Source organism: Petaurus breviceps, unplaced genomic scaffold (genome assembly GCF_028583685.1).
Source record: "Petaurus breviceps papuanus isolate PSGF00001 unplaced genomic scaffold, PetGlider_PUasm1.0 126, whole genome shotgun sequence".
NCBI classification, from domain to species: domain Eukaryota; kingdom Metazoa; phylum Chordata; class Mammalia; order Diprotodontia; family Petauridae; genus Petaurus; species Petaurus breviceps.
The window spans coordinates 40,443,577-40,458,100 of record NW_027185655.1 but is presented as its reverse complement, the minus strand read 5'-3'; the positions used below and the strand labels follow the sequence as shown (position 1 = coordinate 40,458,100).

Below are 14,524 nucleotides of genomic sequence, written 5' to 3'. Positions count from 1 at the left end.
GATAGATAGATAGATAGATAGATAGATAGATAGATAGATAGATAGATGGAGCATGCTACTCACTTTCTGACAGAAAGGTAACAGACTCCAGGATGAAACACATATTTTGGGGCACGACCAATATGAACTTTGTTTTGCTTGACAATGTATATTTGTTACAGGGTTTTGTTTTTTTTGCCTTTTCTTCCTCCCTACCTTCCTCCTTTCTTCCTTCTTTTCCTTTCTCCTTCCTTCCTTCTTTTTTCTTTCTTTTTTCTATCTCTCTCTTTTCTCTTTCTTTCTTTCTTTCTTTCTTTTTCTTTCTTTCTCTTTCTTTCTTTCTTTCTTTCTTTCTTTCTTTCTTTCTTCCTTCCTTCCTTCCTTTCTTCCTTCCTTTCCTTCACAGGAATACAGAGAAAAAATATTTTTTATTAATTGAAAAAACAGAAAAAATAAAAGAATAATAAAAAAGGGAAATGTAAGCTTCTTGAGGACAGGGAATATTTTGCTTCAATATTTGTATCTGTAATGTATCCTATATTTTTTTTATTTTTACATAGTCCTTTGCACATAGTCTCCATATTAGCTCCTTGAGGATAGGTTTGATTGAAATGAACAATCATCATTCAGTAGACTTGGACCTAGAACCTAGTTGAAAAACCAGATTGGAAAATAGAATACCCAGAAACTGACTCAGGAGTCTGAAACAGCCCTTGGGAATCAATTCATCACAATAAATAGCTCTTATTAAGTATCTACAGAATGAATGGTCATATACAAAGTGCAGGAGACCCAAAGACAAAAGTGATATTGTTTCTTTCCTTAAAATTGCCATGAGATCTAGCAAATAAAGAATTAGCAGAAAAGTAAGCCAGTTTTGAATGATGATGATATTAAGAGCCTGCTATTCCTTATTCAAGTATGATTCTCTAATTAAAGGCATAACAAAGAGATCTGGGGCCCTCATAGGTGAAATGGACAGCTACATATAAAATTTTTTAACATGCCCTTTTCCCCATTTGAGGAAATCTGAGGTCCTTGAGGAAGCCCTTAGTAAATGCTTGTTGACTGACTGGACAGTCCATATTTGCAATCTGGTATCTCAGAAGCCTCAGTTTCAATATGCCCTGGGTGCTTACCTAATGGTATGATCGCAGGGATAGTAGAAGGAAGCATATCCCTGCCGGAGTCCCCTAGAAATTTAGTTGCTTCCAGAACAGGGCCGGACTGATTTCCCTTTATGGGGCAGAGCTGGCAATATTTGGAAAGGTCAGAGTGGGAAGGAACATAACAGCAAAGAAGTTGTTCTGTGTTCTAGCTACTAGTGTCTTCCCTTCCCCTCTTCCCCTGGAGTCTTGTGATGAAGAACCTAGCCCTATCAGATTTTATAAAGCATACTGTAGCAGAATGCCAGGTTCCCAAGTTCCCTTTAGTTTCCACAAAGAAAGGAGTATTATATTAAGTGGAGGTAAAAGGATTATCCGAAGGAGAGCAGCCTCATTGAAAGTGATGGTTCCTTAAAAAAAAAAAAATCTGGTGCTCCGTGGTATTCTCTCCAGTTACCAGGAAGAGCTAATTTGTAAAGCTGAGTTCACCTCTTAGAATACTTAATGTGCCCCCACTGGAGTTTTCACTCCCACTCTATTGGGCCAGGGCGATTTGCCTTACTTGTTTTGATGGCTGTGGAATTCGGACCAGAACAGGAACCAGGAGCTCAAAAGTGAGCTAAATTCTAAGGAGTAAGAGCTAGGTCAAAGGCAAAACTAGATCATCATTGTGGGAAGAAGATTATCTACCAGGGACCCTCGAAGTAACATGTTGGTAAATGTTTAACAACCGACTTTCTGGGGAGGGGGAAGTACACAGAACACTTTTAAGTTTAATCTGCATTATTAACATTTTTCTCCCTCATATTCTTGAGTTTAGACAATTATCTGTTTTGCAGCATTTGCTGGTTTCTTAGATGTAAATGCCCACACTGAAATCTAAAAATTGTTTCCAGTTCAGGCTGGTTCCAGCATACTCCTGGTTCTTTGTAATATAGTCTAGCCTAGCCTTTTTCTTAAAATGTAAATTGTCCTTGAGACTTGATTGACTTAGGGTCATTGACATGGCTTCCTGTTTACCTGAGTAAAAAAAAAAATATCATGGAACAAGAAGTTTTGGCTGCTTCTTCCAGCTCTGACCAGCAGACCGTCATGGCCAATAGAGAGGCAGGAAAGCTGCGATCAACTGAACCAAGACTGGGTCCTTGCTAAATATCATTTCCCCAGCCTGAATATCCTTTCCTTTATTTATGACTAAATAAATCCGGTTTTATTAGCTGCTAAAAATTTCCCCAAGTATCTCATTCCAATCTCAAACCTGAGTTATAAAACTGATCTCAGGTAGACCTAGCCTACTTGAATAATGAAAATGCAAAATGTTAAAGCTGGCAGAATGAGAGGCAGATGTCAGGGTCAAGGTCTAAAAAGCCAACTTGGATCACTCTCACAAGTTCTTTAAGTATTTTGGAGAGCTTGCTGTCCATTGTACAGCCTTTTAGCTGGAGGCCTCAGTAGCCTCACCCAGGGCTGCCCACTGACCTTTTAAAGGACCTGCTCTAGCCTTCAGTGTGGTTCCTCTTTCTCATGAGTTCTAGGTGCCTGTGTATGAGGACAATTCCATTTCCTCTGAACACATGGTAGGCTCAGCCAGAAGCTGGATGGAGGGCAATTTATCTGCTTCCTAGAATGCTGGATCAGAGCCAACATGTTGGCAATTGAACTTCTGACTAAGGACAAGATAAGATGGCAGAAAGTGGTGGGCCTTTATTAATTCCACAATAGTTACCCATTTGATCTCCATGTTCTTATATTTATACCTCACTCTCCATGACTTTTTACCTCTACCCTGTCTTCGCATTTTCAAATTCTAGATGATGCCTTAGAGATCTCTTGGTTCTGGCCCTACCCTAGGTATCTAGGCTCTAAGCCTTGCTCTATTGATTAAAGGAAATGAATTCTTGTTTTCTACCTCCAAGGCCTGATTCTTTGTTGTCATCCTCTTTGGTCCCCTGCTTCTGTCTTAGCTTAAAGTCAGTCTGCCTGTCTCTATCTCATATCTTACCACCTGCTCTAAGCATAATCCATTTAATGCCTTCTAATTGGTTCATTTTATGATTTTCCTATTTACTATCCCTTTATTATATCAGCAATTTGGTTGCTGGGCATTGCCCTGGATGGCAACTGGGGCAAGATGGTATCATGTGGACAATTACATTCTCTGAACTCAAAAGGCAGTGGTTCTGGAATGAATTTGTAATTAATTTCATTATTTCTTAAATATCCAGAAGGGAGAGAGAGGGAGAGAGAAGGAGAGAGAGAGAGAGAGAAAGAGAGAGAGAGAGAGAGAGAGAGAGAGAGAGAGAGAGAGAGAGATTTGACTTCTTCCTCTTAATTACTTAATTCCCTTCATTCCTGGGACTAGTTACAAAGACCCTTCTGAGTACTTGGCCGCCATATTTTATTCTGACATTTACTTAATGGCGGAATCACTCTCTGCTGTCACAAAAACAGAAGCATACAAAAGGAGTAAGATCACATACACTATCTGCTTAACCTTCTGATTCATGGGCACTTGTAACATGGCGCTGCAGATTGAGTGCCAGACACAGAGTCAAGGAGAAGTCCTTGACTCCTACTGGTTGTGTGACTGTGGAAAAGTCACAACCTCTCACAGCCTCATTTTCCACATCTGTAAAATGGACATTAATAATATCTATCTCCCAAGGTCACTGTGAGGTTCCAATGAGGTAATATATGTAAAGTGTTCTGTAAATGACTTGCCTAGAGTCACAGAGCTTGTGTGTAGAAGCAGGACTCGAACCCAGATCTTTCTGAGTTTAATACCAGCTCTCTGTTCATAACATCATTCTGCCTTCATCATCATCATCATCATCATCATCATCATCATCATCATCATTATCGTTAACAGAGTAGTAACACATTTGATTAGGTAAGAATACAATTATTTCAAGGGATAATAGACTTTATCCCATCTCTTTTTTTTACTCAATCACCATCACTTTCTTCCACTGCCTTGCTCTCCTTTCTTTTTATCTATTCTTCCCAAGACCTGTATATTATAACTAGATTTTGGCTTGGAGAATACATTTTGATAGCCTGATTTACAGCTTATAAACTCTCTAAAACCAAAGTTACATGGTAAGAAAAGAGCTGCTGACATTGATATTCAGAAGTTCATTCATTCAAACATTCAGAAGTAATGTGGATCGAAGATTGAATTAGCTATGCTACTATGACTAGCCCCTTTTCAAGTATTACATTTATTTCAACCAAATATGAAAACCACAATTTCACTTGTGCCAGGGGAAGCCAAGAGTATTCACCTTACTTGAGATTGTTATCTGTAGGGTACAGAATTTTCCAAGTTTCTTTTTAAATGAAAAAAGAAAATTCAATTGAAAGCATTCAGGAAATTGCCATTTATACAACCCATTGACAACATGGTACTGATTTATCATTCTAGGAAGATCCCACATTAGTCCCTCTTATGAATTCTCTGGTCCAGCCAAACCCACCTTCTTGTTTTTGTTTGTGTTTTTTTTGTTGTTTTTTTTTTTTTTAGCAATCGGGGTTAAGTAACTTGCTCAAAGTTACACGGCCAGTTATTTCTGGGTGTGGTGCTAAGTGTCTGAGCCTGGATTTGATCCCCAGGTCATCCTGACACTGGGGCCGGTGCTCTTACTCGTTGAGCCACCTGGCTGCCCCCAAACCCACCTTCTTGCTGTTCATCACACATAGTATTCCATATGCTCTTTTTGACTACCCCTCATGCCTACCTATTCACCTCTGTCTCTTAGAATCCATAGTTATCTTTAGAGTTCTAGTAAAGTGCCACCTTCTACATGAAGCCTTTTCTGATTCTCCCAGCTGCTAGTCATTTTAAGACTTGGAATACAACAGATTTTTGTTCATTGGAATCAAATTTTAATTTAAAATTATTTAAGGCTTGAGCAATTTTTCTAGTTTTCTTAGTGGCAGATTGGTATTTTTGGCTTTTTATATTATTTCTTCATTTCAAGGAGGATAACTGTGGGAAAGAGTGAGAGATTTTGCTCAGTTTTGTCCTGCTCATACCTAATTCATGCCTAAGTCAAGACATCACCCTTGGGACGTCATTGGTCCTCTTTGAAAACAAAGGATGAACAACAGCTACAGTATTTCAAGGAAAGGTAGACAGAAAATTCAAGCGATTTCTCTTGTTTACTTAATCTGCTAAATTGTCAGTTCTTTAAAAGTTATTAACCTGTGCAATATTCTTTGGCCCCAATAATATCACTATCAGAACTATACCCCAAGGAGATCAAAGAAGAAAAGGTGTTTTATATACAAAAAATATTTGTAGTAACTCTTTTTATGTTGGTAAAGAGCTAGATACTAAGGGGAAATGCTCATCAATTAAGCAATGGCTGGACAAATTATCCCATATGAATGTAATGGAACACTATTGTGCTGTAAGAAATTACTTGAGATGGTTTCAGAGAAACTTGAGAAGATTTCTATGAATTGATGAAGAGTGAAGTAAGTAAAACCAAAACCGGGAGAATAATCCATACTATAACATCAACATTATAAAAACTAACAATTATGAAAGCCCTAGAAGTCTGATCAATTAAACAATCCATCGTGATTCCAGAAGGTCATGATAAGGGATACTGCCACTGACATTGAGGTGATGAACTACTAAGGAAAATGAGATACAGTTTTGGACAAGTACAATGTAGGAATTTATATTGTTTGATGTACTTATTCAGTAAAAGAGTTTTGTTTTTTATGGTTTTTCCCCCAATGGAAAGAGAATGTGAGAAGAGAAAAATACCTGGTAATTGAAATATACATACACATACACACACACACACACATATATGCCTTCCTTGGAATCTGTTCCCTTCAGATGTTCTCTGGCCATCCAATTAGTGTTGATATCATCCCTACCAGAATTTCTTATTATAATTCCTCTTTATACGGATCATAGTGACATCAACAGATATTCTAGAAACTAGTGATGTGTATGCATTATTTGAGAAAAATGTGACTGGATTTTACCATCTGCACTACCCAATCCTACAATCATAGATTTCTATGATGATAGTTATCTTAGAGTAGAAGGAACTATTACTGGTCATCTAATACAATTTCTACCTGATGCTTGAATATTTTCTATAGCAATCTCAATAAGTACTTATCTAACCTCCATTGGATGACCATTTTAACCTAACGCTAGATTTTGTGTCTCAAAATTAATGTGAATGTATTAACCTCATAGTTTTTGTCTCAAAAAAGGAATCAAGTGCTAGTAAGTCGACAAACATTTATTAGTCATTTTCAGTCATGCTTGACTCTTTTTGACCATTTGGGTTTTTTTTTTTTTTTGGCAAAGATACTGTAGTAGTTTGCCATTTCCTTCTCCAGATCATTTTACAGATGAGGAAACTGAGGCAAATAAGGTTAAATAACTTGTCGAAGTTCACACAGCAAGTAAGCATCTTAGGACCGATTTGAATTCAAGTTTTCCTGACTCCAGTCCTGACACTCTATCCACTGTACCACCTAGAAGGCCTACACATTTATTAGGCACCTACTGTGTTCCAAGCACATTGGAGATGCTATGTAACAAATAGATGACATATAGAAATACTTCCAAATAATTTATCAAATTATCATTGCAGAAGAAACCAGATAGAATAACACATTTTTTTTTTTGGAGGGGCAATTGGAGTTAAGTGACTTGCCCAAGGTCACACGGCTAGTTTGTATGTTAAGTGTCTGAGGCCGGATTTGAACTCCGGTCCTCCTGACTCCAGGGCCGGTGCTCTATTCACTGCACCACCTAGCCACCCCTCAATAACACATTCTTAATAATGATGTTTCTTTGATAATGTTAACTTTAGATTGGGTGTTTATAGTGACTTGAATACCATGGTGGTAGCTTTCCTTGACTGGAGAGTGTGGAATAGAAATAAAATCATAAGTAAAATTTGAGAGAATTAGAAGTAGAAGCTCCTGGGATGAACGTGGGATAACTTCCCACATAATCAAAAATGTCATGTAATTTGAAGTAGAGTTTTCTCATGCGTTGTTATCGCCCCCTCGTGGAAAGAAGTTGTAATAGCTGCTGTATAGCTTTCATTTATTAGAATATTTTTTTAAACCGTTAAAAATGAAAAATTTTCATTACATTTGCTCCTGCATCGTGCCTTGAAAAATAATCTCTTAAAGGAATAGAAAACTTCTTAAAACATGAAAAGCAAAAAACTAAGACATCTATCAATTTACCTCATGACACAATGAAACTAATTAGATTTCAAACAAGAGAATATAATTTGTATCACAGCTCTACAACTTAGTATCTGTGGGACCTTGGGCAACATCTCTAGGCTCATCTTTCTCATCTGTAAAATGAAGGGATTGGATTAGATGGCCTCTAACCTCTCATTCAGTTTTAATCTATGATTGTATGACCTCCCTGGTATTTGGCACAAATTTTTAGTGCATTAAATTAAACTCACTAATTTTTCTCCCAAGAATTCAGAATTTGTCTTTGTATTCTCTAATGCAGTGTTTAGTAGATAGTGGGCATTTAAAAAATGAATTTGGATTAGATGGGATGGTAACTTAGCCTGGCTAGTATTAAATTCACCTTTTGAAGGTTAGTTTTGCTAGCTAATGTATAGTTCAAACAAAATAGCACATATTTAAAATGACTGGGGATACAAACTTTAAAGATATGTTTTCACACTAATTATATGAACACAGGTGCTGTTAATTTAAATCAGTTTTACCTGTTCATTAAAGAAAACTCAGCGGAGCTTTGAATTATAAACATTTTGTTAGCAGTAGCTTCTGACTACATAGATGTCACCAAAAAGTAATAAAACATCATTTCCTTGTGACATTCCACAATTCTGGCTTTTGGTTTTGTTTTTTCCTTTTTTTTTTTTTTTTTTTTACAAATTCACACTAACTTTCCCTAGACAATCTGAATTGGTGCAATTTTATTGTATTTCTATTATTACAATAATGTGCTGATAGCGTTTTTTTTCTGTTACACATTTACATTGGGGAATTTATTCTTTTGGTGTTTAAACCCCTCTAGTCTGAGAGTTGTATTCCATTTATAACCTAAAATATTTTGTTTTAAAACTCAAATGTTTGAAAGCTCATTCAAGACTTACCTTCTGCAGGTTTCAAACCAGTTCTGATTTAGAGGAACTTTGTAGCTAAATAAATAAGCAAATAGGGGTGGCTAGGTGGTGCAGTGAATAGAACATGGGCCCTGAGGTCAGGAGGACCTGAGTTCAAATCCGACCTCAGACATTTGACACACTTACTAGCCGTGTGACTTTGGGCAAGTCACTTAACCCCAATTGCCCTAAAAAAAAATAAGGAAATGGACAAATGAAGATTAGTTATTAGAATAAACTATTAGAATAAAAATTATTCCTGAGAATGACATCATTAAGATATCTGAAAGAGAATTTAATTCATTAGCAGGCAAGCTAAAGTGATATTGAACTTGTATTAAAATCTAACTGGCATACAATAAAACTAATATCTATTCTCGAAAACTATTGTAAATGCTGTGGAGATTTTTTTTTAAGTTACAGAAAAAGCAAGAGTTGCCACTGTCTCCAAAGGTGAGTCAATAACTATGGTAAATTTAAACATCAGTTCAAAATTCTTTCTCTTAAAATCATGAATGAAAAACTGTCAACTTCATATTACAGAAAGCATGAGTGCTTACATGTTCAGATAGTTAATGCAGGCATCAAACCATCATACATAGACTGTAGACTTTTTTTCCAGAAAAAAGAAAATTTACCTTAGTTGTGGATTCACTTAGTAAGTTTATCTGTACTAGTAGGCCACAGAAAGTGTATGCTGTTAATGATCTTAATAGACCAAGGATCCTTAGAATAAAAAGTTCTGAAACTAAACAGTAACCAGAATGAAGGAACTAGACAGGAAAAATGTTTTGTTATTTAGTTGTGTAACCCCAGCTGCAAAGCTGGGGCAAGAATCTGACCTCCCTCTAGGGGCCACATAAGAACTGAAAGTAGATATTGGGTCATGTATGTTTATATGTACCTCCCTGGGGAATACAGAGAGGCAGTTGTTATTAAACTGCCAAAACACCTTGTTCTTCAGTCATTTTCAGTCATCTCCAATTCTTTGTGATCCCACTTGGGGTTTTCTTGGCAAAGATACTGGAATGGTTTGCCATTTACTTCTCCAGCTCATTTTACAGGTGAGGAAACTGAGGCAAACAGGGTAAAGTGACTTGCCCAGGGTCATACAGCTAGTAAGTGTCCAAGGCTAGATTTGAACCGAGGTCTTTCTGACTCTAGGCTTGACATTCTATCCACTGTGCCACTTAATTGCCCTATAAGCTCACCTTACACTTACAGCTTTGGGAACATGCCTGCTTTACTAATCTCAGTACAAAGAAAGCATCTGATCAAAATCTAGGAAGGCCATAAACTCAAGTGAAATTTCAGTTATGCTTAACCATGGAAAGAATTAGTGACTTGCCTTCTAGCAGAGAGCAGAGATTTTTTAGGGAGCACTAGCCCTGGGCATTACTTTAAGAATAACCTTATGTTCAAGAGTTTAGAAATATGATTTTCTAGAAAGAGGAGAGTTTCCATGTAGTGGTCCCACTGGAAAAAAGAAGCAGTGATCGCTAACATGATCCCCTCCAGTCGGAGGAGCACTGAGGGACTAAAGTCACATCCTAAGGGAGAAGAAGGCCTATTCTCCTCTCTTCCCTCTTCCCCACCTTCCATGAATTAAACAGTGCAAATCCAAGGAGAAAGGTTTTGCTCTCTGACAACACTAAGAAGGATTGCCTGGAATCTTATGAGATTTCAGTGAAATTTCAGTGTATTATGAGAATGGCAACACCCAAGTTCAGTTCCCTGTTGAAAAGAGTTTAGAAATTACTGTGAGCTCTTGGTTTAGTTTTCTGTTTCTCTTGGTCGGCTTTTGTGAATTTTTGTACTTTTCCACCTTTTGTATTTTCTGTGAGTTACCCAGAGACTATTTTTGTATGATATACATTATCAGATATACAGTTGTTAACGAGTACATGTAGCTAGGGTTTCCTGCATCTGGGGAAAAAGAGACAAGTATATTTGGAGTTTTTCCAGAATAATCTCTAGGAGGAAGGATATGAGCTAAAGAAATAATGATCTTTCAGACAGAGCAAGTTCCTTGTGACTCTAGAGCTCAGAAGATTCTGGGTCATAGGTTATATGTTAAAATCCCCCCTCCCCTCCAAAAAAATGCATAGAAAGTAAAAAAGAAATGAAGTATTGGAGATAAAGGGAACTCCTATAGTTTTGGAGATCAGGTAAGGCCTTATGAAGGAGGCTTCAGATGATCTGGGCATTGAAAGCTGGGAAGAATTTTAACATGTGGCAATGTGGAGAGAGTCTGTTCCAAAAAAGATTCGTGGTATAAACAACTGCCCTAAAGAAAGGAAGAACAAAACGAAATCTGGGAAAGGATAGATGTCTCATTACTTCAGAATATATAATGTATGGGTTATGTTAAAGGTAGACCTGGGGATGTCTTAAGTACCAGAGTAAGGGGTATCTGTCATTGTGTAGGCAGTGGGGAGGCAATAAAGGATTTTGAGCAGGAGGGTGACATAATGATATTTACACACTAATCAGTATGAAATGTAGACTTACAGCTTCATATACAATTCTCTTTCTGTATTCTCCTATGCTTTTTTTTGTATATTTAAGTTTAGAATAAAACATGAAATTAAAAATTAAAACAGATACCAATGTTGAGGGATACAATGGTGCCATGAAAAGAGGGATGAAATTGAAGTCACAGGACATAAATTGGAACTCGAGCCCTATCACTTACTACTTGTGTGACCTTGGTAAGAAACTTAATTTTGTCTAGGTCTCAGTTTCTCATACTTAAAATGGCGGGATTGGAATAGATGATCCTTGGAAAGTCTTTCCATTTCAAAAGCCTAGGGTCATGAAGATTACTTTGGCAGCAGAGTGGAAGATGGATTAAGGAGTCAGAAAGACCAATTATGAGGCTACTGCAGGTCCAGATATGACGTCTGAGGTGGGCCAGGAGCAGGCCTACAAAGGAGGAGAGGGATCCAGAATAGACAGATCTGGTGGGAGAATTTCCAGGGTCCCAGCTAATACCAGAATGTCTAGAGTAGATAATGCCATCAGATTTAAAACTGGATGGGGATTGGAGATTATTTCATAACTGAGGCAATTGAGGCCCAGAAAGCCCATGGTTATATAGGTAGCAGAGTCCAGGCAGCTGCTAGAGCCATCGTGCATAGAGTACCAGGCCTAGAGTCAGGAAACTCATCTTCCTGAGTTCAAATCTGCCCTCAGACACTTCCTAGCTGTGTGACCCTGGACAAGTCACTTAACCCAGTCTGCCTTAATTTCCTCATCTGTAAAATGAGCTAGTATCTTTAGGACTACAACAATAAAGCAGAGTCAGAATTTGAACTCAGGTTCTCTGACTCCAAATCTATGACCTTAACACTACTGGAGTCTGAAATGATGCCTTTTCTAGGAATTGTAGTTTCCATTAGGAAAACGTCCTTGGGGTAACACTGTGGGACTTTGGCCCGTTACATAACAGTTAGTGTTTCTTGCATTTTTCTCTTCTATTTTTGAAAAGCTTCCTTTTTGTAGCTCTGTCTCTAATGGAAAATTTTCCCTGGTTTCCCAGGCAAAATATGTAGTATGATTTGCTAGAAACTGTTCAAATGCCAACAAACAGCTATTTTATAAACCTGAGAACCAGTATCTAGACATTCTCTATTTTCTTTTTTTTTTTTTGAGGGGGAAAGGCAAGGCATTTGGAGTTAAGTGACTTGTCCAAGATCACATGGCTAGTAAGTGTGTCAAGTGTCTGAGGCAGGATTTGAACTCAGGTCCTCTTGACTCCAGGGTCTGCGCTCTATTCACTGCGTCACCTAGGTGCCCCAACATTCTCTATATTCAAGCACCAAGTAGATTAACCACAATCATGGGTAAGTCCTGAAAAAGGTTTAAGAACAGGACCAAGTCAATTTCTACTACTTACATATGTGACCTTGGGCAAGTCTGTTCTTACCTCTGGGCCTCAGTTTCCTAATTTTTTGAGGAAATGAGGGTCTTGGACTAGATGATCTCTTAAGTCTCTCTTTTTAAACTCTAAATCCCATGATCCTTGAAAGGAGGCAGCAAGGCAGTACAGGAGACAGTGCAATGGACCTGGAGTCAGGAAGCCCTGAGTTCAAATTCAGCCTCAGACACTTACTAGCTGTGTGATCCTGGGCAAGTCACTTCCCCTCTGAGTACCTCAGTTTCCCCCACTGTAAAATGGGCATAATTATAGCATCTACCTCCCATGGTTGTTACAAGGATCAAATGAGATCATATTTGTAAAATGCTTAACACAGTGCCTAGCGTTTAATACGTCCCTTGTTCCCTTCTTTGCAGGTAGTTTCACTTTGATTTTCTAGAAAGTAATGTTTAAAAACTTACACAAACTGCTGAGAAAAGTGAGCAGAACCAGGAGAATAGTGCACACAATAACAGCAATATTGTACAACGATCAGCTGGGAATGACTTAGTTATTCTCAACTATACAGCGATCCAAGACAATTCCAAAAGCCTCATGATAAAAAATATTATACTCCAGAGAAAGAGCTGATGGAGTCTGGATGGAGATTGAAGCACACTCTTTTTCCCTTTATTTTTTTTCCCCACTTTTTGTTTGTTTGGTCTCTTCCCTCTTTCACGACATGGCCAATATGGTAATACGTTTTACACGATTGCACGTGTATAACCTATATCAAATCGCTTATCGTCTTAGGGAGGGCAGATGTAAGGGAATGATGGTGAAAACTTGGAGCTCAAAATTTTTAAAACTTCAATGTTAAAAATTGTCTTTACATGTAATTTGGAAAAAATAAGATAGATTTTTTTAAAATTAATGTTTAGCCTTGTTTTTATGACTTGACAAATGATTTATGGCGGGCAATTAGATCATATCCTAGCTAAAGCCGTTGACCAATTCCCGGAACCCATGAGCTAGAAACAATAAGTAATGGCATTTCCTCTGCTGTACCACAGTTCTCTCCCTCATCCCCTTATCTCTAATTTCTTTTCACTTGCTTCTTTATTTAAAAAGAAACGACACATACTCACATTATACAGGAAGCTAATTCTGTAGTCATTGAGGCAAACATAGCACACTCAAATCCAGGTACATGCTAATTCACGTGTCCTAAACAGATGATACAAACAGAAGGATAAAATGATTTATTTAATTATAACTTATTTGTTGAATGGCGATCACAAACTTTAGCTCAACTAAATGTACCTGATGGAAGGTATGTACTCTTTGGATGAATATACTATATCTGTCAAGGCGAAATTCTCATCAGAAGTCACTTTTGCTCACTGGACTTTTTTTCTAGCATGAGGGTTCTTCACCTGGGGTCCATGACCTTCCAAGGAATAGCTTTCAAGAATTTATATGGCAAAAAATAAACTATATAACCTCTATCAAATTCAATATTTCCTTCAATCATGAATTCATTCATTCATTCCTTTGTTTATCTATCTATCATCTATCTACCTATCTATTTATCTATCCATCTATCTATCTATTTATTTATTTGCTTTTTGGAGGGCATTTGTGGTTAAGTGACTTGCCCAAAGTCACACAGCTAGTAAATGTGTCAAGCATCTGAAGCCGCATTTGAACTCAGGTCCTCCTGACTCCAGGGCTGGTGCTCTATTCACTGAGGCACCTAGCTGCCCCCAATCATGAATTTTTTAAAAGAAATATTCTCAAAAGGAATATTTGATATCTCCACTCTAGACAAAGAGTTTCCCCTAGTTTGTCAAAGGGGTCTATGACATAAAAAAGGTCAAGAACACCTACTAATGAATATTCATTCACTTACATACACACGTGCATGCTTTTGCTGCCGTAACTGCTGGTATGTTAGGAACTTTTTTTGTGTGCATGTTGCTTGGAAGGAAAGCTCTTTGAGGGCAGGGATTGTTTTGCTTTGTCTTTATATTTCAAGTGCCTAGAGCACAGTCAGATGTGTTTTCATTGGGGCAGGGCGCTCTTGGATAAGGAGGCTCCCACCAATGCAAATGCAGCACAGTCCCTCCAACTTACAGGTTTAGAGAGATGCCATTTTGTTTATCCTTCGTTTTCCAAGAGGACAATGGCATCAGGAAAATGATGACATGACTTGTAGTTGACTTGGATTTGAGTGAGGGAGAGCTGTGCAAGGTCATCAACCTCACTTTCTCCTCCAGAGACATCTGGAGTCCGATGGCCAGATATTCCTCTGGATAATTGAAGATGGCCCAGGATATCCATCCATCCATCCATCCTTCCTTCCTTCCTTCCTTCCTTCCTTCCTTCCTTCCTTCCTTCCTTCCTTCCTTCCTTCCTTCCTTCCTTCCTTCCTTCCT

General features: G+C 37.9%; 1 protein-coding gene across 9 annotated transcripts in view; it reads right to left on the bottom strand.

Annotated features, from left to right (window-relative positions):
- ALPK1 (alpha kinase 1) overlaps window positions 1-14,524 on the bottom strand; it is a 152,339-nt gene that overhangs the window by 115,735 nt on the left and 22,080 nt on the right. For 7 of the 9 annotated variants that reach the window (XM_069095308.1, XM_069095333.1, XM_069095302.1 and 4 more), the window contains one exon: window positions 13,235-13,313. The exons of the other annotated variants lie outside the window; for them this stretch is intronic. The gene's annotated coding sequence lies outside the window, so the exon portion shown is untranslated. The remainder of the gene's footprint in view (window positions 1-13,234; window positions 13,314-14,524) is intronic. 9 annotated transcript variants of the gene reach the window in all.